Source organism: Dryas octopetala, chromosome 7, assembly GCF_963921425.1.
Source record: "Dryas octopetala chromosome 7, drDryOcto1.1, whole genome shotgun sequence".
NCBI lineage: Eukaryota > Viridiplantae > Streptophyta > Magnoliopsida > Rosales > Rosaceae > Dryas > Dryas octopetala.
The window spans coordinates 16,562,773-16,588,722 of NC_141372.1; the positions used below are offsets into that span (position 1 = coordinate 16,562,773).

The window sequence follows — 25,950 nt, forward strand, 5'->3', positions numbered from 1 at the left end:
GTTTTTGTAGGTTAAATAAGCAAAGGGAAGCATTTCGAGCTAAAACAGACATTCAAGATGATTTTAGAAGTGAAGCAGCAAAAAACACTGCCCAAAGGATCAATTTTCACTATTCATAGGATCAATCCTATCATGTTAAAGCCCCTGGAGGGTCGATCCTCATTGTTCATAGGATCGATCCTACTACACACGCGCAATTACATCTTTTTTGTAGGATCGAACCGATGGGAGGATCAATCCTTCTGTACCTAGGCCGCATTTTTGGACTTCCAAACATGTTATTCAAGGCCTTTTTGATCCCAAAACGCTAGTCAAACTTGGGAGTCAACTAGGAAAGGGTTGGAGCCTATAAATAAAGGATGTTAGCCTTAAAACAAGGATTCTACACTTTCACAAATCGCTAGAGCAAGGAGCAGTTGTCTTTCTCCCTTCTCTTAATAACTTTTTTGTTTTTCTTTATGTTTCTTTGGGATTTGCTAGCAATAATGTGTAGCTAAACCTTTTAGCTAGAGCTTAGGTTGAAGCCCTAACATGATCGATGATCACTCAATTGTTATGATTAATTTCTTTCTAAGTTTTTGAATTCTTTTGATCCCATGGATGAATTCCTTTTCACTAATTGATTGGATACTTGATATGTGTTTTCTATGCCTGATCACCTTAGAATACATGTTTCTTGTTTTTATTGGGATAATATGCAGACCATCATATCATTATGTTTTCCTTAGCAACTAATGAATAACCTAAGAATTATTCATGTGAATTGGTTTCTTGAATTCCTCTTGCTATACGCCATTCTCTAGGGTTCTTGTGATGGTCATATTCTCTTTGATCTTAATGGGTTCTTAGAGCAACTCCAACAAGCTTACCTATATTCTAGCTAAATTTGTGCAAAAAAAGTTGAAAATCTATTTTAGCTAACTGCTTTTAAAATTTTACCCCAGCAATATTCTCTATTTTAGCTAACATTAATATTTTATTATTTTTAAAATTTTGATATTATGGTTCATGAGAAATAAATTTGTATTGTTGTATTGAATGAATTAAAAAAATTATTCCCATTATGTTGATTTAGCTATAGCTATTTTCTCTTTTTTCACACCCAAATTTAGCTAATCAAAAAGCAAATTCTAAATTAGCTAACTGGATAGCTAATTTATTGGAGAATGAATTTGAGAGGAAACTAGCTAATATAGCTAGGGAGGGGAAGATAGCTAAATTGTTGGAGATACTCTTATATATTAAATCTAAGTACACGCCATGCCTAGATTGCATATAGGGATACAAGTATTGTGTATACGCCATGCATTCTACATATATTAGAGAGAATTAATGCAACATAGTCTATATGTCATGGATATGTTTGTGGACATCTTCATCTATGTTTTAAGAGTTCAGTTACTTGAAAGAGTAGAGCCATTATCAGACCTGACCATGCATGCTATGGTCCCTCATTGCTTTTCAAAATTCTTCCTTAATTACATGGTTTGGGTTTTATCTGTTTGAGAAGATATGTGCTCTAATAATCCTTGTTCTCCCTTCCCCAAAGAAATTGACATGTGGAAATTGAGGACAACTAGATAAAACTTGGTAGGACTCTAAAACCATAACAACAAACAAAAGCGTAGTCTTAGGTGGTTACCTAGCTAATCGCATCCGGATCCAATGTTTGCTTTTTCTCTACTTGTTTATGCTTTAATTATTATCTTAGACTTGGAAAAAAAAAAAGAAAAAAAAACTTAGCCATGAATTTATTGTGTAAGGGTATGAAGAAAAAAAAAAGAATTGAATTTGTTTCACCTTTAAGTGTGAATAGAATTACATAAATACTTAGATTTAAATTCCACGGTTAAGCAAGACAAACAAAAATTCCAAAATCCTAGTTGTTATACTCCATTAGGTATAGTAATTAATGTACAACTCTACTACAATTGTATATTAGTCGGTTTCCTTATAGTAATAGGTTAAGAAGAGGACATGAAAAAAGGTTAATTAAGGCGATTTTAAATGAAAAAAAAAAAAAAACATGTTTATTATTAGTCTTTTTAAAAATAACTTTTAGAAATAAAACTAAACAATGGGGTTTTTTAAAAAACGATAAAACATTGTTTTTATCCTTTTTTTTTTTTATCAGTCTCAACCTAGCCGTTCAATTATCATATTCGACCACAATCACTTTTTTAGACTTATTTGTTCATATATGATTTTGTGTCTTATGCGATGTACATAGAAGGTTAAAGCCGATCCCAATTTTTTTTTTTATTTTTTTTTTAAACCTACGTTAGTATGTTACTAAAAACTAAGCCTGTGATTAAAAAAAAAAAAAAAAACACAATTATTATTATTATTATTTTTTAATTCTTATTAGTTGCATATTGCTGCTTTTCCTCGTACCGTCGAGGAGTTTTTCAGCCCACCCCAGTTTCAAATTCTGGATTCGCCCTGGTCTTATGCTACAATCTGCTCGTTGTCTCTCTCTACTCGGTGATCTTGGTAAGCTTCTTTTCTCTGTTTGTGTCTCTTCCAATTTGAATTTCAAGTTAAATACATTTTGGGTTTTAAAGCTGCACAATAAATTTTGGTCATTGGGTTTTCTTCATTTAGTTTAATGATTTTGTTTTAATTTTTTTCCTTTAGTGGTTTTTTCTGTGCGTTTTTCATAGCAGGTTTTGCTGTGCATTGAGTTTGGCTTGCTTGATTTATTATTTTGGGCTGGTGCAGCTATATACTATTTGGAAAATCTTTTATTTATTCGAAGGTTCCTTCTTCTAGCGTTCAGAGTCAGCTGACTGTTTACATTTCTTGATATGGGTCTCTCTCTTATTCATGTAATATACATTTCTAGAATTTGGGCATTGTTTTTGGTTCCTCAACATTGAGTATCTGCTAATTGAATTATTTGTGTTGATATGAGTTCCAACATATTTAAAGAAGGTGAGATATTCAATTCCTAGATAAAAATTCTTTGTTTTTTTCTTGGTCAGTATTCTGGCAGTGCAGGGTATAGGCTTGACTTGTAAGCTTCCTTCACATTAATCTCTCAAAATTAAAGAGAACAAGTCGTGGATTCAAGCTTAGGCTATGCCCCTTAATTGCTTAGAAAGATATCCTTTAGGGTATGTTAAGAATTGATACATCAATTTGGCTCCAGAAAGCTCTATTTATATTTGAGGGAATAAAGCATACTACAGAGCTTTGTTTCACCACTTGTTATTTCTTTGTTATCTACTTAGAATGACATGCACGTAGATGAATGTGTTTTGATGGGTGCCAATTTTGTATGGTTGAGTTTACTACTATGAATGTTCAGTAGTTACCTAGTCAGTAATTAAACTTCACTAGCAGCTGGGAGTCATAATTGTATTCCTCTCAAAGAAACCTAGTTAGTAGTGTGGCATCTTGCAGTAATCTAAATTTATTTGATGGTATGGAACAGAGAAATGTTATTCTATGGACATCCATGATTGATTCCTATGTTGAAAATGGGTGCCTATATGAGGCACTTGGTGCGATAAGGTTAATGCTTTCAATGCACAAAATATTTTAGATTGCATGTGGTTTCATAGATATGTATAACCTCTTGTGAAAAGAAAAAAAATAAATGTATGATAGTTGTTGCATATATCACTGACTTGATAATAGTATACTTCCAGGTTGTCGAATATTGGGTATTGGGTTCGGGTCTCAGGTATCGAGTATCAAGGCCCGAGACTCGGGACCCAAGTGTGAGTCTAGATCTTGGTATAAACAAGTAATTGAAAAAAAAAATGTTTTCAAGTATATCAACCAAACAAATTTTCAAAATTTAAAAACATTTTTCAAATTTTATACCAAACAAGTTTTCAAATTTTAAAAACTTTTATGTTAAAATTCAAATTCTAAAAAAGAATCCTAATTTTTTAAAATAGTTTTTGAATAGGATACCAAACAAGGCCTCAGCTTCCCAAGTCTAAAATAAGCAGAAAGAGCAAGGAAGATGAAGCTGAACGTGGACGTGTTGAGATACCTCACTAAAGATGATTTTAGGGTTCTAACTGCTGTGGAAATGGGAATGAGAAATGTAAATGTCTCTACTATTCTTTTATTGAAATCTTTTAAATTTCTCACGATAGCTTACCTTAATTATCATTATATATGTATATGTATCTATATTAACTCTTCATATCCTTTTTTCAGCATGAACTCGTACCCTCTGAACTGGTGGAGCGCATAGCTTCGCTCAAGTATGCATTTAGTTTTTTGTTTTCCCCTTCATGTTGAATTTGAAATTGTCCATCTTTATTTTTTATTTTTTTTTAACTCTTGTCTAATCCTTAAATTTATAGGCATGGGGGCACTTATAAAGTTCTCAAGAATCTACTCAAGCATAAGCTCTTGCACCATGACTCTTCTAAATGTACTATAAATAATGTTATTATAACAATCAAGAATAATTGTTTTGAATTCCTCTCACTTTCTTTGTTATTATGTGCATCCAGATGATGGGTTTCGGCTCACCTATCTTGGTTATGATTTTCTTGCAATTAAGACTATGGTCAACCGCGGAGTCTTTGTGTCTGTTGGTCGTCAAATTGGAGTAGGAAAAGAGTCTGGTACCATTTTTTTTTTCCTTTCTAATTCATAGAACACATGCTGGTGCCTGGTTGTGGTACTATATTCCAATATTACTTTGTCACTATTCTCCATAAAATTTATTTTTTTCCAGATATCTTTGAGGTGGCCACGGAAGATGGTACAGTGCTGGCAATGAAGTTGCACAGGCTTGGTAGGGTTTCTTTTAGAGCTGTCAAATCTAAGCGTGATTACTTAAAACATCGTAGCAGTTATAATTGGCTTTACTTGTCCCGCCTTGCTGCACTCAAAGAGTTTGCTTTTATGAAGGTTCTTTTTCTCTATATTTGGCATTTTTATTTCTGTGTATTGTCCCTGTTGTGTGTTTATCACGTTGATTTTTTCTTTACACTGTTGCTCTGCTTGAGCAGGCTTTAGAAGAGCATGGTTTTCCTGTTCCAAATGCTGTGGATTGTAACAGGCATTGTGTGATTATGTCACTTGTACAAGGCTACCCACTGTAAGTTTCTTCTTTTTAAAAATTCCATTTCAAATAATTGAATGAGAAAGGAATAGCATTCTACACAATGGAGTTACCAGATACAGTGTTTTCCTTGTGTGTTTCCTTTGGAACTAGCTTGCTTAAGAAAATAAATATTAATCTATGATCACACTGTTTCATGGACCTATGAAATTTACTCTGTCCAATGCAGTGTGCAGGTGAAGCAATTGCAAAATCCAGAGATGGTTTTTGAAATAATCATTGGACTGGTTGTTCGTCTGGCAGAACATGGTTTAATTCACTGCGACTTCAATGAATTTAACATTATGGTATGCATTTGAGGCTGTCTCTGGAATAGCATCTTTGGAACTTCTAGGTTGCATTATGTTTCATACTCATGTCATTGTGTTTCCTTCTTCTGCTCTCACTCAAAAGAGTTTTTTCTATATGGTTGTATTGGTAATACAGTTAATATATACAGTCCAAATGCCTCATTGGCTTCCTATTTCCATTCATTGTTAAACTTGTAATTATTTTCCAATTTCTCTTCTTTTAGATTGATGATGACGAGAAGGTCACCATGATTGATTTTCCACAAATGGTTTCTGTATCACATCATAATGCACAGATGTAAGAAGCTCTGTTACTTACAAATACCAGTCATCTTTTCATACTGTTTATTGTCAGAAATCAAATGTCATAGTGATATACACCTTTCCAAGTTATCAGATATCATATTTTCATTCTATGAAGTTTCCATGTTTCAGGTACTTTGACCGTGATGTTGAATGCATTTTTAAGTTTTTCAGAAAGAGGTCTGTTTTTTAATTTTGTTAAAACTATTGTGAAATTTTTAAGCCAAATGCAAGTGATTTTAGTTTTCTGGATGTTTATAACATTCAAGGTTGCAAAACCCCTGAAAAGCATTTCAAGTTGGCTTGAAGAAATGCATACAGATGATATTTGTCGCTATTTTAATAGTATACAGCGAACTTAAAAACAATACTGAATATGTGAAATATTTACTTGGTTGCATGAATTTATGGCTGAAAAACTAATATCAGGATCTCTATATATCTATATAATGTGCATTGAAGAACTAACTAGGTTGGTCGGTACACTGATTACCTGGATTGTGGGTTGAGTTGGTACGTGGAATGGGCACATATACGGGATATGAAATTTTTTCCGTACAGGGTGGGGTGCGTAAGGTGTAGGTTCAGTTGGTACGGTATTCTGGGTTGTGGTTCATCTTGTAACTTTATTCTGTATCCATTTCATAATCATATACATAATTACGCATAATTTTTCATTTACAGACAATCAACTAGTATTTATATTTTAATAAAAACCATATAATACATTATTTATAATTAAACTATTTATATTTTATACATTATTTTTCTAATATTAATTTTTTTTCCCTGATTTGTTTGTTTCAATTAATAATAGGCATTTCCAATTTTTTTTCCAATTAATTAATGCTTTACTGTGATATTAATTGGAGTGGGAATGTGGGATAGCAGGAATTAGCTAATTTGACTGCATAACAAAACGTGCAGGCTGGCAGCTAATTGATATTTGAAGCCATAATTAAAAAGGCAACTGTCAGCATAAGAATTAGAAAAACATCCACAGAATGACAGTCTAGGAGACTTGTTTTTGTACCTTTTCTAGTGACTCACAACAACCACTGGTTACCTCCTACACAATTGGTGTCAACCACTGGTTCATAGATCCTCTATAAGCCCATGAGAAAAGAAAGTTTGGGATAAAGGCTTACTCTAGTTTGTTATGATTTTTTCTCTCAGGTTCAATATGTCTTTTCAAGAATGCCCAGATGATACTGATGGCACAGAGGTAGACACAGATGTGAGTGGCAGGCCTTGTTTTTCTTCAATAGCCAAGGATTCTGGTTTTCTGGACAAGGAACTTGCTGCCAGTGGGTTTACTAGGAAGGACCAGGAAGACATTGAGAAGGTATCATGCTGTGAATCATGGTAGATTTAATTGCCACATTCTCTATGTGTATTCGTGGAGCCATATATATACTATACCCGCATTAAATTCCATAGCCTATTGGATATCTGATAGTCTCTTGCTACTTAAAAATATTTTTAGAACTCTTTTATTTTTTACATGGAATATCCCCCATCCTTTAGGCAAAACATTTCATGGGACATTGACTGCAGTATAGTCAAGGCTGTGGTCACAATCTTAATTGTACTTCAGAAGCACTCATGTTTTTTCACCTGCTTTGGGTTCTTTGAGTGACAATTGGTTGATTTTGTGCCTTTTGGATAATTTAACCATTATATCAAAAGTGGTCACTTTGTGTTATCACGTGTATGGTATTCAAAGTCTCAGACTCATGTCATAACATTTGTACTTTCCTTGCTAAATCTGTTTGTGGGTTATGCCTTTTACTTTAACGCTTCTGCTGTCAAATACTAAACATATATGAATGTAATAATGTTCTTCAATACCACATTGTTGCATGCAGTTCATTGAAGGAGGGATTGAAAAGGATTCTAGTTCTGGTGATGAAGATACTGGATATGGCACACACGTGTCTGTGTTACATGAAGCAAATATGAAGGGTGTTGGATTCGCTGCATTTGCTAGATCAGGTACATTTTTTTCACTTGATGTTGATATCACAAATAAATTAAAGTGATCTAAGTCACAAATTGAGGTCTTAAGTAATTACTTTATATCAGAATGAAGATTGGTGAAATCATAAATGATATTGTATTTGCAGAGTAAATGGAGATTTCTTGTGTTTGTTTGTATAATAATAAGAAATTGGGTAGTGGAAAAAGTATCTTTTGATTGTAAAATTTCTCTTATTTGGATAGGCATTCTAGTAAGTTATTCAGAAAAAGAAAAAAAAGGGTTCTTATTTGGGCAGTGCTTCTTATTGTGTGCTTGGTTAATCCAGCTTAGTTATATTGTATCTGTTAATAGTATTTGCATTCTTGAATCATACATTGTGAGTTTGTACGTATACTTTGTTGTAATTCATCGGGATCAGACTTTAGAGCATGATGAGGAAGGTGAAGTAGAGGGCAATATAAGAAACTGTGAAGCAGGTCCAAGTAGTGAACGACAAGGTAGGTCTTGAATTATTCTGTCTTTATACTGTGCTTTCTACAGAGAGTTAAAGTTCTCGTTTGGCTAGGCTTTGGAGTGTGCTGTCAGTTGTGGCCTGGCAGATATTATGGTTTAGAAAGCCCTTACAGTAGTCTTGTTTTCACAGGAGGGAGATGAAGAGGCCGTGAATGACAATGATGCTGAGCTGATAAAGCGCTTGAACAAGGTTAGACGATGTGCCATAACAGCTGCCCGTGGAGGACGAAAAACTCTTGCCTCCACCTCCAGAAATACCTACAAAGACAAGGGTGGTAGATCCTCTCACAATTCCAAAGTCCAGAAACAATTAAGCAGCTGGTAGAATATGCGAAGTCCCACCACAAAATCCAAGATGTCCACTTAATTTGGGTCAAAGATGTCCATTTTGCATACCAAATGGAGGCTGCGGGCATCGCATGAAATTCAGATTTTCAACTATTAGACTTGTACTACAGGAGAGGAAGTAGCTTGGCCTACTGTTTGCAGCATATGTATGGCAATCAATTTTATTCAAAATGAAAGAAATGTTTGATAATTGTTATACTGCTAATTTTCTCATAGTGATTATATTATACCTTGATGGCAATCATTAATTCATTATTATACTGCCAAGTTCCAACCACTGCCCTTATATCTCGGCGGAATTGCATGCCTTTCCTACTCATGATATATGTAAGGTATACTGAATAAGTAAAAATGCTCCTTGGCAGACATGGGAACATAGATGTCAAAAAAGAATATAAGCTTATTTTCTTCTATTAAGCTTAGAAAGAGACTTGAAATGTGAATTGGGGTTGGCTTAGTTGGCCCAGGACAAAAGCTCTCCCCTTTACACATCCGGATTCGAACCTTCTTCCCTCCCCACTGTAATAAATAAGAAAAATTAAAAAAAGAGACTTGAATTTCTGAAATTTTATTGTTTTGATGTGTCTAGCAATGATGATGTGTGAACATTGGGTCAACTTATGATCTAATCATCTACTAGACTTGATTCTAAGTTATTTCTTTTTGTGAAAAGAATTAAGTTGAATGTATAAACTTTGGGATGTCGATGAAATTAATTTACAATAAAAAGTAAATAAAATGTCAAAACTACATAGAACAAATGAGCTTTTGTCTGTCTAGATAAAGTTTAAGCAATGTACATTGCAATGCATCAAATCACTTGACTTCATTCTATTGAATTTTACTTATTATGGTGGGTTTGAGTGAAACCGAGAGAGGCATTTCATTTTGATCTATCAAATATAGCCTTCTTGAATGAACTTCCCATCTTCATTACAAGTAATCATATATAGGAATCTCACAGTCTAGAATCTCTAACAAAAGAATAACAAAAATTGATGCAATTGTAGAAATTCTAAATATTAATCCTGCAACTCACCTGTGTGACAATTGTGTAGAGTGGTAAGGTACTATAGCTGCAAACAAACTGAACAAATGCTCAGAGAATGGATATTGGCATAATGGCATTCACAAAGGAGAAAAAAAAAAAAAAAAAACATTCAAGATTTATGAAACACAGAGATATTAATATATTCCAAAGAATACACACACACACCTTACCCGATGACAAGTCTTGGGATAATATAACTAATGATTCCCATTATGCAGGAATTAAATGAATATTGTACCTCAAAGAGATTGAGGCACCAAATATAATAATAAATCTACCACTTCCACCTTGATTTGCATAAATGTCCAACCAAGTCCCCTTCAATAACAATGTGTTTCTCAGCAACCTCAGGGGCAATTGAGTAAATACATGCTCCAACGGCAACTTAGTGCCAACAGCAAGAAAAAGCTGTAGGACGTACAGAAATCCACATACATATTAAATTCCCTATCCTATGCAGATTTAATCTTTAGATTTGTGGAGTGGAGACAAATGCACAATTTTATGAATTATTGGATATGAATGAAGTTTAAGATTAAACCATACAGATAATCGGATCGGTGGTTTTATCTTTTGGTCATTAATTATGATTTCTATTTGTGAGGTCAAATAAAGGAAAGCAAAAAATCTTATGTTAAAGTGTAATTCATGCTACAATGGCTATTTCTTGTCAAGCAAACATCATATATATAGGCTCCTTCTATTGAGGTATATCTCAACTTATTTATGTTGAGGTATGACCTTTTTGGGGCCCATACGAGTCTTTTGTGTCGATCCAAACCGTTCATTTTTTACATCTTCATTGATAGATTATCATTGTAAAAAATTAGTCAAATCGAAAATCATTTGCCTATCTAATTTTGATAAAACAAATGGACGGTTTTATCGAAAATATTTGGTTCGTCCATTTCTTTGATCAAATTTAGATAGACAAATGATTTCCGATTGGCTAATTTTTTGCAAGAATGATCTATCAATGAAGATGTAAAAAATAAATTGTTCGGATCGACACAAAACGACTCGTCAGGGCCCCAACAAGGTCATACCTCAACATAAATAAGTTGAGGTATATCTCAATAGAAGGAGCCTGCATGTGTGTATATATCAAGAAGATTCCATTGTAGGATCCTACAAATAAAATTATTTGTAGGATAGCTCATGGGGCCCACTTCCATATATTTTCAACAATCTGAACGTTTATTTTTTAGATCTCTATTCATAAATCATTCTTGCAAAAAATTAGTCAAATCAGAAATCATTTGCATATCTAACTTTGATCAAACTAATAGACGAACTAAAATTTTTTGATAAAACTGTCCATTTGTTTGATCAAAGTTACATAGGCAAATGATTTCCGATTTGGCTAATTTTTTGGAAGAATGATTTATGAATAGAGGTCTAAAAAATAGACTGTTCAGATTGTTGAAATACTACATAGAAGTGGGCCCCATGAGGTATCCTACAAATAATTTTATTTGTAGGATCCTACAATGGAGACTTCCTATATATATATATTATATATATGTTACATAAAGCTAGCACATACACACATGATCCACATCTGTTAGCCTCTAATTTCTCTCGGCCACGTGTCGAGAGGGCCGTGTATTTAGGGAAACTATGTCATTCACGTGCGTTACGCGTGCCAATACGTGGTCGGAGGCCAAGCTTATATTTGTTGATGAGTTGTGCGAATCCATTCTTCAGTCAAGAAATTGTGGTCAGGGAAGGAACGCAATCTCGGCCGTAGGTTCTACCTTGGCCGCAAGGACTTAGGGTAGTGCTCTATTGGTTGGGTGTGATGGTGATGCGATTTGTGAATGTGAAAGTGCGAGTAATGGATGCAAAATCAAAGTCTAACAAATAACAGTGGAGTGTGAAAACAAAATCAAAGCAAAGATAACCCTTGAAATATAAGAAACAACGCGAGTGTGAACAGTAAATGCATAATCTAATTAATTAACTAGAGAAAAACAAATACCGGGATTTAATGAAAATGCAAGAAAATGAAGAACGAATAAATTAAAGTGCATATTAGAATTTAAAATTACTAAGGCTGGAAACCGGCAGCTTCCAAAAAAGTATGAACATCCTCCTTTAATTTCCTCTTTTACTCTCTTTGTAAGTCTTTTTTTGTTTGAAAGGTCGGAAAAGGCCTTCTTGAGTTTGCCTGGCTGACCGACATGCTTGTTTTAAGCGAATAGTCTCTGGCTTTGGCACCTCACCTGCTTGCCTACTTATATCGTTGCTTAGGTGAGATTGTGATCAATGGCATGGACGCCCATGTTCTTGGTCCATTATGGGTCTTCCAACTTTGGTTGCTAGTCTATTTGATATTTTACCAATGAACAAAGTCCTTGGCCATGCTTTAGTTACGGCCAAGGTACCCAACCACTCGGCCAAGGAGTGTTTCAGATTCTTCTACGAGCTCTCTGGCCATGAAGAAGACCAGTTTCGTACTTGCACTTTTCGTGCCCTCAGCCTTCCTTATGATCAAAGCTATTTAGATCGCCTCCGGAACCTTTGGGAAAGCTTCCTACTTCCCCATGACTTGCAATTGGGGGGTTTTAAAAAGCAGGGTTCAAAGATTGGGGCTGAAGTTTACAATCCTCAATTCGTTACCCATCAGTTTGGGTTCGTTCAGTATTGCCTGAAACCCCTACATTTGTCCTTTAACCGCTTGAGCTCTTGGCGGTGTCTCTTCCGCCAATACTCACAATGCTCATAACGCTTTGGTTTTGGTTGCTCGACCGCTTTCGACCAAGGCTACCTCACAGTTCACATCATGGTGGGAAGAGTTTGTTAGAGAGAAGTTCATGCAGCCAGTCCTCTTCTTGTTGTAGTTCAATAATCAAAATATCTACTTTTTAAGTCTTCATTCAATAATCATTCTTACAAAATATATATATATTAGATAAATCAGACATCATTTAAACACTTAATTGTGACAATATAAATAACAAAATATATATATATATTAGATAAATCAGACATCATTTAAACACTTAATTGTGACAATATAAATAAACAAGCATATTGTTTTAGATAAACACTAAAATTATCTCCATTTAATCAAATGATTAATTAAATGGTTAAATAATATCTGATAAATACTAAAATAAAGACATAAACATAGACAATTCTGATCATCGATATGCATTTAAGAGATTATTAATGAAAGTTCCCTTTATGTACGTACCATATATATATATTATGTATTAGACTTTATGCAAAATAATTAAATAGAAAATTAAGATTAAATACCAAATATCAAATATAACTAAATTGTTATTCGCTTCTATGGCAAAGTCCTACACTGTAACATAACTAATAATTTTGACAACAAAAATTTAATCCTTAATCGAATATATATGTTAAATTTTTTTATTAAATTAATATATAATTTTGAAATTTACTTCATAATTTTTATGACCATTTATCTCATACATATTTAATATTTATTTCTCAATTTATTATAGTACTTTTTTTTGTATACCCTAAATGCCAATAGTTTGGCTTTTTATTATATTTATTTAATTCTGAATTATTGCTAAATGATTGTTTTTTTTTTTTGGTCTTATCGTTATATTGTTATTTTTCTAAATAATTGCTAATTAATTGCTATTTGTCTTATCCTTATATTTTCTTTTCCTAAATGTTATTGTTTCATCTTTTCCTTAAATTGTCTTTTTCTTACTACTCCCTTGGTAAGTCTGGTTACATATTGGGTAAGTGTGATTACATACACGGTAAGTGTAATTACATATTCGATAACTGTGATTATCTATATACAATTATGTGTCTAAATAGTCTTCGATTTGTCTGAGTTTTTGCATAGGTGATCCTTAAAGAGAGACTTGAATAATAGACGGCTTTGATCATCGAACTCTAATGTGAAGCGGTCCTCACAAAGAATTGTATAATAGACTTATTTAAATGATTAATGAAAGTTTACGGGACTAATGTAAGAGTCTTTATATATGCATGATAATTATAGAGTGCTACTATTCCCACCTCAATGTTCTATTTTTTCACTCACCCTATAATTACACCCCTTTAAATTTTAAGAAATAATAATCATTTTTTTTCACCCGCCAATGTCCTAAAATACCCTTACTAATAAACACTTTTTCCACCAAATTTCTTTCTCCATATTTTCTTTCTTCCATAAACCATAAACTCTATTCACCCACCAAATTTTGAACCAATATACAACCTCATACATACTCCTAGATCAAAAACTTTCTAATGTTCCCAAGAACTTTTATATTAGGGTGTGATTATGAATAAGAGAAGATCAAACAAAACAATTAGAAAAACCAAGGGGAATTTGGGAATATGAATGATTGAGACAAAATCATATATTGGAAACAATATTTTAGGGTCAGATTGTGAATATTACTCTGCAGAAGAAAAAAAAGAAAAAGAAATTATTGTTCATGAATCTAAGGTGGTTTTCCTTGTATATTAAAGTGTGGAATATGAAGAGAAGATAAAATGAGTTTAGGTGGGTGTAGAGAAGTGGATGGGTAAAATATCCCTTTGTTTAGATAAGTCTTTAGAAGTAATTTCACAAAAATTAAACAAGTGATTAATATTTTTATAAAATGGAAGGTGGGAAAATAGGACATAGGGGTGGGAATAGTAACACTCTAATTATATAGTATGTAGTCTTCTTTATGAGATCTCTTGTAAAATCCATTTTGCATTGTAGTTCAATGATAAAAACCTTATATGTAATAGTTCTTTATTCAAGGATCATTCTTACAAAAAATTTGATTAATCGGACATAATCTAAATACTTAATTGTAACAAAATAAATAGACATACATAGTACTTCCAATAAACACTAAAATTATCACCATCTAATCAAATGGTTAAATAGTCTCTTATTTGTCTAATTTTTTTGTATAGGTGATCATTGAATGGAGACTTAAAAATTGAGGACTCCAATCATCAAACTATAAAGTAGAGTTGGTCACACAAAGAATCCTCTTATAAACTTATTAAATGATTAATCAAAGAGTGAAAGCTTCCTCTATTTAAGGGACTCAGGTAACATACCTTACATAAAATAATGAAATTGTATATCCCCTCTAAGGGGTTCCTTGTAGGGCCGACCCACTTCGTATTGTAATTTAACAATCGAAACTTTTCACTTTTTAAATCTTCATTCAATGATCATTCTTACAAAAAATCAAATAAATCAAACACAATTTAGATGCTTAATTATGACAAATAAATAGGACATTGTGTTTTTTATAAACACTAAAATTAACACCATATATCCTACGGTTAAATAGTCTTTGATTTGTCTAATATTTTACAAAATGCATGAAATTAATAAACTAATAATAAATAAAAAGAAAAACAAGAGCCTGGGAGGATTATCGAAAAGAATACAACACCCTTAGGACCAAACAGAGGAATTACAAGCAAATCCCCTCAATAAACAGAAACGACTTCACTTGTATAATGGCCTATTGCCCCCAGCTTGTCGTAGCAAAAGCTCTGGTAACATATGATATAGTTCCCTAAGGATATCTAGATATATTCTGCAGACATACATCTCAATCACAAATTCTTCACCTCAGTCATCATTTCACCAAGCTAGCTAACTGTAACTTCATTGTTAGGGTTGCCCACATTGAAAATGTGACCATTCGCCCTAGCAGGATTTTCCTGAAGAAAATAATATCGCACTACTGGGCAACTTCCTTTGCATACTAAATATTAATTCAATTTATTTTTTATTTTTTTACTTACAAGCATCAACAATTAAGCTTCAATAGCATCCTTTATAAAAACAAAAGTTCTATGAGATTCACCACCATCTACAAGCTTGAGTGGCTCACGACAAAGAAGGTTCTGTAACAGAAGAAAACAGGATTTGATCACACCAAAAATAGCAAATAAATAGGGAAGATTACAACTACTATCACACATACAAGAGGAAACTAGAGACCCAAAATAAGGAATGGAAATGCATGCAATCTTATAGAGCACGTTACTTTTGTTTCCTTCCCCCTTTCCACATCATAAAGCAAGAGGCAAAAGTGGCATTTCTAATCACCAATGACAGATAAGCGGAGCAACCAACCAGAAACACGAAGCATGACATCACAGTTTTTTTAAAGAAAAAAAAAGAGTATATACCTTGAACAAATCTGGAGTTCCCAAGAGAAACCTATATCACTATTTCCCTAACTGCTTTGACACAAGGCCTTATTACTATCATTTCCCACTAAAAACCTCAAATTTCGCAGTCGAATCCAATTGGGTTGATTTCTTTCCCAATAAACCAAGAAAATAAGAAGGGAGGTCAAAAATAAGAAAACAGCGACAGACCTCCGGTTTGTGTGATGGCAAAGAAAGAGAGAAGGAGAGCGGAGGAGGGAGATGAATTGTCACCGACGAGGGAGATGAATTGTCGTGGCCGGAAAGATAGGTCACCAGTGGTGGTCCAGCGACTGGATGGGTTGTTGGTGTTTAATGAAGCTTTCTTAATTAAAAAAAAAAAAAAAAAAGATAAGCGAGTGAGGGTAATAATGGAGATAAATAGCAATTGTTTGTTACTTGACAATAACAAAATAGAAGTATGAAACTTTAATCTGTAAAATAAAGTTGTGCCTTATCCATTAGGCCATGAAGTCCCTACCCTATAACCCGTAACCCAATAACACATGCGACTCCACTGGGGATCGAACCCAGAATCTCTGGTTTCGTAAACCAGCGCCTTATCCATTGGGCCATGGAGTCCCCCCACCCTACCCTACCCTCTTCCCTCTGCCCTCTGCCCTCCGCCCTCCGCCCTCACTCTACCCTCTGCCCTCTACCCTCATCCCACATCCCACATCCCACATCCCACATCCCACATCCCTCTACCCTCATCCATCATCCCTCAACCTGGTCTCAACCCGACCTCAACCCTCAATCCTAAGCCCTTAAGCCCCACCTAAGCCCTGTACGTCCGTAAACGTGAACGCTGATAAACCCTTAAGCCCCTAAACCAAAAGCCTGTAAACATGTAACCCCCTAAACTCCTAAGCCCCTAATCTTCTAAAGCCTAACGAGTCAATCAAACAAAGAAAAAAAAATGATGTCCATCCAAATCATCTATGGTGTCGCAAAATTCAAACTGTCCATCCAAATCCTCAATGTTGTTGCAACATTCCTGTGGTTCACAAAAACAGAAAAAGAAAAAAGCAAGAGCACTATATCAGGGTACTAGAATATTAAAAATAAATATTAAGATCATTAGCAGACTTAAAGGCCCTTTAAAAAATAAAATCTTCAAATTCAGACAATAATCATGACATTAAACATTACAAAGACTACCAAAGATCTTTAATGATCTAAGCTAAAAATGTGTTATTCTCATACTGTGTTATAACATTCAAAAGCTAACACGTTCTACTGCAAAAATGTTGAAGAGAATTGTCTGATTCAGACAAGATCCAAGTTAGAAATTCAAGAAATGACACTATGCACTGTACTCAGAGCAGCTTTTAGAAGCATTTTCTGCATTATGAAATGGCTAACAGACACCCCTTATTTTCTACAATGTTTGACACCTGTTTATAATGCCTAAATATATATTTCGCTTCTGTCTATTGATAGAAAAAGTTCTAAAATTTGAGGACAATTCATATTGTCAAGAAAAATAGATAGGAACTATTGTTATAACATCTTAACAACGAGTAAAACCTTGCAGTGAAAGTAAAACCAGTAGCATCACTCAACATTAAAATTCAGACCCAATAAACATAAATTTATAAGATTGTCAGTTTTAGTATATGAAAGTACCTTATTTAAGTTGCTGCTCATCCTTCGTAAAATTCTCATAAGTCTTTTCAATGAAACCAGGGTACAATAGTCGAATTTCTTCTTCCATACTATCGAAGCAACCATCGTTGAGATGATGCGTGTAAATATTCCTTAGAAAACGCAGCAAATCTGTCAAATTACGCCCATTATATGGCTTTCGTACTAGAGGACTCCAAAAAGGAACTTGAGGCTCTTTAATTCGTGCTTCTATATCCCGGTCCAAGTATTTCTTAAAGACGGAAGAAGTCCTCCAAATGTGTTTTATATCACAAGTCAGTGAAATTGTGTTCTGCTCAAATGCTTGGTACAAGTCAGATGCACATTTCATCCGGTCCTTCGAGAAGCACATTAATGACGGATGGTGGATGAGTTTCTTTACAAACTCCATAGAGCTGAAGAAAAAAGAAAGAAAAAGACTTAATACAGCAACAATTATACTATTAAGAAATTAAAGAAAGAAAATCAATTAAATACAGCAGCAATTAATACTATTAAGAAATTGAAAAAATATAAGAAACTAACTTCGTATTTGTATATTTCAAGAACGAACCAATGTCACCATGGTGAATATTTGACCTGAGGTTCAGCCAACAATATTTTAATAAAATCTTGAAAATCTTCAATGTCATTACACTTCACCCATTCTCAGTATATTACTCTCTCAAATGTCCAATGTGTATAGGTGCCCATTTATCTTCTCTTACCACATAACTTCTTCTGTCTAATAAGCGTCCATGGACTCGCCCACCTTTGTGGAGATATTCCAAGCCTGTAAGGATTATGCTGCACACAAAAAATAGAAAACAAGCAATCATGTCAAAGTAAAAGTGTTGGAGAAAGAGGACAAATATGATACACAAATCAAATTAGAAGGAGTACCTTATATTTTCTAGCATTTGAAATACTTTTTCCATCTTTGTTTTAAACTGATCCATCTTCCAGTCATTTAAAAGTTCAAGATTGATTATTTCAACAACCAAAATACAGTGGTGGAATTTCAAGATGGAAAACAATGATCGGAAAAGTAGTGGAGTATTTTGAAATTCCACCACTGTATTTTGGTTGTTGAAATAATCAATCTTGAACTTTTAAATGACTGGAAGATGATCAGTTTAAAACAAAGATGGAAAAAGTATTTCAAATGCTAGAAAATATAAGGCACTCCCTCTAATTTGATTTGTGTATCATATTTGTCCTCCTTCTCCAACTCTTTTACTTTGACATGATTGATTGTTTTCTATTTTTTGTGTGCAGCATAATCCTTACAGGGCTTGGAATATCTTCACAAAGGTGGGCGAGTCCATGGACGCTTATTAGACAGAAGAAGTTATGTGGTAAGAGAAGATAAATGGGCACTTATAAACATTGGACATTTGAGAGAGTAATATACTGATATGGACTGGGAATCGGTGAAGTGCAATGACATTGAAGATTTTCAAGATTTTATTAAAATATTGTTGGCTGAACCTCAGTTCAAATATTCACCACTCCACTACTTTTCCGATCATTGGTTTTCCATCTTGAAATTCCTTGAAATTCCACCACTGTATTTTGATTGTTGGAATAATCAATCTTGAACTTGCAGATACAAACCCCATACAGCTGCAAAAAAAAAAAAAAAAAAGATACAAACCCCATACTGCGTGGAGGCAGGAAGAAGGAAGACAAGGAGATTGAAGAGAGGCATGAAAATTTCCATAAAAAGCAACAAATCAAAAGTTTCAAAGATTGTAGAAAGAGGGTTCATTTCCTTGATTAGAAGCCAGTTATTACAAAGATAAATAAGGAAAGAAAATTTGGGAAGGAACTGATCTTACATGAAAATAGATAATGCTTGAATTTTCAGAGGGATCCTTCCCAACGTCACTTGATCGACGACGACGATGCTAGGACCTTGTAGATCGGCGTCATCCGCTCATAATGTGACCTGCAGCGACGCAGAAGGGGGTGCTCGACGATCGGATTTTGGGGGATTAAGCCCAAACCAAACCCCATCATCACCTTCATTGTGCAGATTACAGAGAAACTTCTCATGGAGTCCTCACCCAAAAACACCCCATGGTGACCGGCCGGAGTAAAAAGAGAAGTTGCCGGCGTTGGAGGAGGGGATGCCGAAAAGATGGGAGGGGGATGAGGTGGGTTCCTGCGATTGTGGCAGCTGGGCTAGCTGATGGGTTCTTTCATTTTTTTTATGTTTTGGTTTTAAATTATTTTTATCTTTTAACAACAAAATTGAATTACATCTAGATCCCTGTGGAATCGACCTAGATAGTTGCATGCTATACTATTAAGATTCGTGCACTTGTGAGTTTTAGCTTGGTTATAGTTAATCATTTAGGTTAACTTGAATCTTAAAAACAAGTTTTTGGCCGTTCACGTGAGTACGTCCCAAATCGCGTTGGGACTGAGTTTTTGGTGCGCCTTCACTCACACAACCATCGCCTTTTAGCCTGGCTAATTTTCTGATGTCCGATCAACTCTAATCAACGCTCCAGATCGCGCCACATCAGCGATTCGGTTAGGCAATTTCAATTTTCTTATTTTTCTAAATTTCTACAAACTTAAATGATTCAGCAGAATACATCTAAGCTTCGAAACATCAGCCGAAGTATCCTACAAACTCGTATGACTGTGTACTATTTGACTTCCAAAATTTTTAAAATTATTACTTCCTGAGTTCTTTCTTATTTTTGTCAACCTCAATGCCTCTTTGGTAACAAGGAAACCAAGAAAATTATCGGCCAAGACAATATGCTCATTTTTTAGGGTTCATTTTTAGATTATGCTTGCGCATTTTCATGATGGTCTGCCTTAGGTCGTGGATATGATCTCGTCGATGCACAGACTTGACAACCACATCATCAATATAGACTTCTATAGTTTTACCAATCAAGTCATGAAAGATAGCGTTCATAGTTCTCTGATAGGTAGCTCTAGCGTTTTTAAGGCCAAATGGCATCACTAGCCATTTGTACAACTCTCTTGCGCCGGGGCACCTAAATGTTGTTTTGTTCAAATCTTCCTCATTGATGACAATCTGGTTATACCTTGCATGCCAATCCATGAACGAAAGAAGTTCATGTTTAGCCGTACCATCAATCAAGAAGTCGGTCATGGCCGGGCATGAGATATTCATCCTTTGGGGTTGCCAAGTTCAAATTTCTAAAATCAATGCAAACTATAATTTTCCCATTCTTTTTAACTACCGGTACTAGCTATATTAGAAATCCAATCCGCATATTGAACAGGATAAATAAAATTCGCTTTAAGAAATCTTTTGATTTCTTTTGTAACTTTACTTTCAACCTCGGCAGAGAACCGCCAAGGTAATTGTACATACGGCTTAAAACCCTTTTTCATAGGTAATTTATATTCAACATGTTCTCTGTCTAAACCCGACATTTCATGATAATGCAAAGAAAAACAGACCCCATATTCCTTTAAGAGGTTGATCATTTCAGAGCGCTCATCTGATCCTAAAAGCTTGCTCACAAAAATTGGTCGGGGGTCCTCCTCGCTTCCAAGGTTAATTTCTTCTAAAGGATCTTGAACCTCGGCATATCTGTCTTCGAGCTCGGCCAGGGCATAATCAAGATCCTTTAGCTCAATCTCCTTTGGCCATTCTTCTGATAAAAACTCCATCGAAACCTCGGCCAGGATAGAGCTTATAGTCGTTTCTTTTCCATCACTGGGGTTGGTCTTCTTCGAACTGGATTAAATCTGGTAATGTTGTCTTTATCATTGAATCTCTTGATCAAACAAATCTCTTACGGCCGAAGACTCCCCTTCAAACTTAGAGTATACTACACTAGTAGGTTGTCCATGCTCATTGTATCCCTCAAGTCTTAGACATCCAATATCGCCATCGTATGTTCGTGCCAAAGCAAAGCTTGTCGTGGCATGGAAGGGTCTTGGGTCAGCATCTACAACCTCCACTTTGTTTCCCTTCCACATAATCAATTTTTGAATTAGGGTTGATGGAAAACAAAGATTGGAATGTATCCAGTCCCAGCCGATCAAAGCATTGTATAGAGACTAGGAATGTGCAATGTAGAATGCAGCTTTCTAAACCCTATTGCCTACTTGGAGATCCACGGGTAAACATCTGATGGACTTATGAGGCAATCCCATGTAATTGGAGATATACAGGTCTGTCCTAATCAAATCTTTGTTTGGTTTACCCAGCTTTTCCATCATTTTTCTCAGCAGAATGTTCACTGCAACGGCCGCAAATGGCCAGTAGAGTGCAGTGCAGGTTTTTCGATAAACACTCTTCCTTGTTTTGTGATTGAAACCACCCCAGATTGCAGGACCACCTCATCGTTGTCTTCATCTTCCCTAGTAATTTCAATCGTGGAGGATGACTCATCCCTCACATCTCCCTCTAAGAAATTTTGTTGGTCAGGTTTCGCTGCAAATTAGGCTAGCTGGAAGAGCAAAAACCATGTTGCATTCTGCCTCAATGAGAAACCCAAACTAGATGAAGGGTACTGATTTTTTTTTTGCCGAGATTTGCTTCCCCTTCTCGGCCTGCTCCCAAAACATAGCCAGTACAATTTCAGATTCTTCTCTCTCAATAGGCCTAGGACCGGCTCTTGTCAACATCCCTTGGTACCGCCATCTTTTCATCAAGTTGCCCCATTGCCTTAGGACCTCTTGTTCCTTCTCAGCTTGCCTAGCAGCTTGTATTTCCAGTGCTGGCGTCTTTCCTGCATTTTGGTCATAGGTATGATCCCCTCAAATGTTGGTTAATGTTGATACCAACTACCATCTGTTGCGACTTTTGGCTTATACGTCTTCTTCTCTCTATCTTCTCTTTCCGGCTGGGCATCCTCTGCTCTTCTTGGCCAGAAAGCAATCTTATTTTCTTGTTCTCTCTGATGACCCTCATCATCATGCACATTTTTATGTTCCATTTTTCTCCTAATAGGTGCCCTTTGGGGAGACCTCCCCATCCTCTCAAAGACCTTAGCCCTTGCCGGCTCATTAGGTTCTTTTCTAATAATAGATGTCTTTGGTTGGGGTTTGGCTTCCACAACAACTTTTGGTACCCATCGCACCATTCTCCTTGGTTCCTCTCTCTTTATTTTTTCAATCCCACTTGGGTTTGTCTTCTCTCGGCTGTAATCCTCCTTTAGTTTCTCTTGAGCCTCTCTCTTCTTCTCAGGCTTCTTCTAGTCCACCGGTTGAGTCATCTTTGCTCATTTTATAAGTTCTTCCAACTTAATCTCCTCTTGGCATCGCGAACAAATGATGATCATTCCTGCTATTCCTTCGGTGATTGTTTGGGCTCCATTTCCTTCTCTTGGCCTTGCTGGATTGTTAACTGCAAATTCAACGTCAACCATGTTGGCTTCCGCCCCAAAATGTGCCTTTTCCACCGAGGCATGTCCTTTATCTTTTGAAGGGAATTCCAATTCTTTCTTATCAACGAACCTTTGCACATACTCTCTGAAAGTTACACACTGATTGGTGAAATGATTATTCCACCGTTCATGGTAATTGCAGTAGAGCCTATCTTCAATCTCCTCTCTACTTGGGATTCTCATCCCTTGCGATGACTTAATCTTCCCGGCTTTATGAAAATAGTCGAAGATTTGATCAATTTTAGTGATGTCAAAAGAGTAATCCTTGTTTACCACCACATGGGATGACACATTCTTTTCCTTTGACCATGATAGTCTGCTTCTGGCCCAACTGTGTGTATTTGGTTAAAGCGGTACAAGTAAAGGGTTTATCCAAGACGATCTGGACCGCGACTGCTTATGTGCCGGACTCTTCATCAAAGTACTCAGCTTCTTCTCTGAACTTAGCCATATATACTGGAGAGCTCTTGTAGTATTGGCCTTTCACGACCACTCTCTTTTGTTCTTCCTCCTTGAGCATGCTTTCGTACCTTGATACTTTTTCAAACAATTTAAACAAATCCTGAAAATTGGTCTGGTTGAAATGCTCTCTATATTTGAAGTTCAACCCTCGTAGAGCCATATCCACCAATTCTCTCTCAGGTATAATTGTCCGGCATTTGCTTCGAGCTTGTTAAAAATTTCTAATATGCTCAGAAGCTGGCTCGGGTTCGCCTTGCTTCATACTAGCCAGGTCTGTGATGGAGACCTCCTTCTTCGGCCGGTAGAAATACTTGTGGAACATTTCTTCTTGCTCGAACCATCTCCTAATCGAGTTTGGCCGTAAGGCCATGAACCAAGATAAGGCAGGTCCAGTCAAAGAGCTAGCAAACATTTTCAACTTCAGCCATTAATTTATGGCGTATACGCCGCATTGAGTGGTAAAACAGTCAATGTGCTCTATGGTCGAAGCACCGTCGATACCATTAAACAGTGAAAAGTCGAGAGTCCTAAAATCTCTCAGAAAGTCATAGTTTGAGATTTCAAGCGAAAAAGGTGTATGCCGGCATTTGACATCATTCCATGTAACATTTCCTCGATCTCTGCTCTAGTCAAATTTTGTTCTCTTGGCATGAAATCTCTTCCTAACTCATTATGCCTACCATATGATCGTTGCTACTAGTGCTGCTGCCTCTATCCTCCACCACTGTTGTAGTGGTCATGCCTATATGGCCTTGGCTAAACTCGCGGTGCCTGAATTGATTTTGCTGATTGAAAATCTCGGCTTAACCCGTCTCCATCGCTGATTGCTTGAATTCAAGCGAGAGAGAGAGAGAAGCCTTGTCGACTTAACCAGTCTTCGACACGCTCCAACTGCCAACCCGATAGACGCTGGCCTGCTTCGACCGATGGTTGTGCAAGCTGTGGCGGTTTGAGCCCCAACCCACCCCAACCTACCCGAGGCCCAGTCCTAGGCCCCACTAGGTGTGCCAAATTTGTTTCGACTAAAAAATGGGACCTCTAATGCCATGTAAGCGAAGAGGTGTGGTCGTGCCACCGTCCTTAGAGGACGGAATAAAAACAGGGAAAACCTCGGTTGAGATAAATGGCCCGAGGTTTGGATCAGGCGATTATGGGCCGAGATTCTAGTAACGAGTCTCGGCCAAGGCTTTTTTCTTGCCTAGTCTTCTGCTATGACTTCACTCAATCTATGTAAAGTTGGACTCGGTGTGTAAACTCAAAAGCGGTTGATATCAGGATCAATTCAGATTGACTCAAATAAAAGCAAATAATCTTAAAGCGAAAAATAAGAAAAATATGATGTGGGTGAGATTGGTAACCAATGGTAGTTCTTACCACAAATCTGACCATATCCTTTGAAAATAAAAACGATAACCAAAATAAGAACTGGCAGAGAGCAAATTTGGTTAAAAAATGACTTTTACTCACTGGGTAATAACCTAAATGCAAAGAGAATTAACCTCTTAAATGCCACTAAAATCGTAATAGTTTTAGGAGGGTAAGAGACTAGTCAAACGTATGCATAAATAAATGTGCATTCATATCAACATTCAGAGTAAAGGGTAAATTCCTTTCACACTACTCATGGTTAAAAACCTACATAAAAGGAAAATAGGAAATATGGTAAAAGCTATTAAATGACAAGAATAGTTCCACTCTTTCAGTCCAAAAAAGGGACACTGCAAGAGGAAATAAATCACTTGAAAATCAAACACAAAGCAACAAGAATGATAATAATAGATTGACAACTACCTAAACTTTAAGAAAAATCAATTGAGAAGACAATGATCTGAATATTCAAGAAAGGTTTTTTGGGATTCGAGTTTGTTTTTTTGGGGGTTATTAATGATCCTTGAATCTTCTGAAAAGTTCTCTTTTATACTGGGGTTTGTGGCTAGGGTTTGCCAAGGTTCCTCTTTAGATGGGTTCCACGTTAAGGGCACAGAATCCCACTTTTCCCTTTTAGCTCTTCACCTAACTTTGTACTATGCCAGCTACCTTTTGTGCCACGCATGTCCTTTCTCTGTCTGAGATAGTGACATTTGTTGTGCTGCTTTTTAGAGTTTGTCTCTTGGGTGACATCACTTTTTATTCCTTTTGTCTCTTGATCTGCACAACCGGAAGTATTGGATGGTTGATTGTATACGTAGTAACTGAAGCGAGGCCAAGAAAAGTAGTGAGGCCGAGAAATGGTTTTCTCGGCCATGAGTTTGACTACCTTGACTTTTGTGGTCCATTTCCTTTTCCTGTTGCGATTTTTTAGGAAATGACACGTGACATTCCTTTTGGGCCTGATACCAACAGTCACTTTGTATTTTGACTTTTGTCATACCATACAATTGAGATATAGTGGGTGCGTTTATAATGGGAGAGACTAATGAAAAGTCATATTCTCTTTTTGCTCTCGTTTGCTTCTATCATCTCTCTTGGTTTTATTAGTTAGATTTGTATGAGAATATTATTGGGTTATTTTTATTTGAGGTTTACAAACATAGTAGAGCCATTATCAGGCCTGACCGTGCTATGGTCCCTCGTAGCTTTTCAAAATTCTTCCTCAATTACATGGTTTGGGTTCTATCCGTTTGAGAAGATATGTGCTCTAATAATCCTTATTCTCCCTTCCCCAAAGAAATTGACATGTGGAAATTGAGAACAACTAGATAAAACTTGGTAGG

At 35.8% G+C, this 25,950-nt stretch overlaps 1 non-coding gene and 1 pseudogene across 2 annotated transcripts; one reads left to right on the top strand and one right to left on the bottom strand.

The window, feature by feature from the left end:
* Nucleotides 1–2,269: 2,269 nt before the first annotated feature.
* On the top strand, nt 2,270–8,798 carry LOC147280124 (serine/threonine-protein kinase rio2-like; annotated as a pseudogene). The gene is made up of 14 exons (XR_015123376.1): nt 2,270–2,493; nt 3,909–4,060; nt 4,177–4,223; nt 4,326–4,396; nt 4,479–4,592; nt 4,706–4,881; nt 4,983–5,071; nt 5,265–5,382; nt 5,610–5,683; nt 5,821–5,868; nt 6,865–7,033; nt 7,557–7,683; nt 8,088–8,166; nt 8,299–8,798. The product of XR_015123376.1 is annotated as a serine/threonine-protein kinase rio2-like (transcript).
* A 7,469-nt stretch (nt 8,799–16,267) lies between these two features.
* Nucleotides 16,268–16,340, bottom strand: TRNAR-ACG (transfer RNA arginine (anticodon ACG)). The gene has a single exon. It is a non-coding gene; the product is annotated as a tRNA-Arg (tRNA).
* Nucleotides 16,341–25,950: the final 9,610 nt, after the last annotated feature.